Source organism: Mesitornis unicolor, unplaced genomic scaffold (genome assembly GCF_000695765.1).
Source record: "Mesitornis unicolor isolate BGI_N332 unplaced genomic scaffold, ASM69576v1 scaffold39106, whole genome shotgun sequence".
NCBI classification, from domain to species: Eukaryota; Metazoa; Chordata; class Aves; order Mesitornithiformes; family Mesitornithidae; genus Mesitornis; species Mesitornis unicolor.
Window position 1 is genome coordinate 1 of NW_010189588.1, and position 224 is coordinate 224.

The following is a 224-nucleotide window of genomic DNA, read 5'->3' on the forward strand; positions in this document are numbered from 1 at the left end:
ACACCTGCTCCCCGCCGCCCTTTGTGTGCCGAGCAGATGCCCTGATTTATTATTATACACATTTTCTTTTTCATTTGGCCTGGATAATGCCGTCTCATTAACTCAAAATGTCTCAGAATCCTGACAAATTCTCACACAATCCCCAACAATGAAATCAGAATTGGGTTACCAAAAAAAAAAAAAAAAAAAAAAAAAAGGGGGGGAAGGGGGGAGGGGGGGGGGGG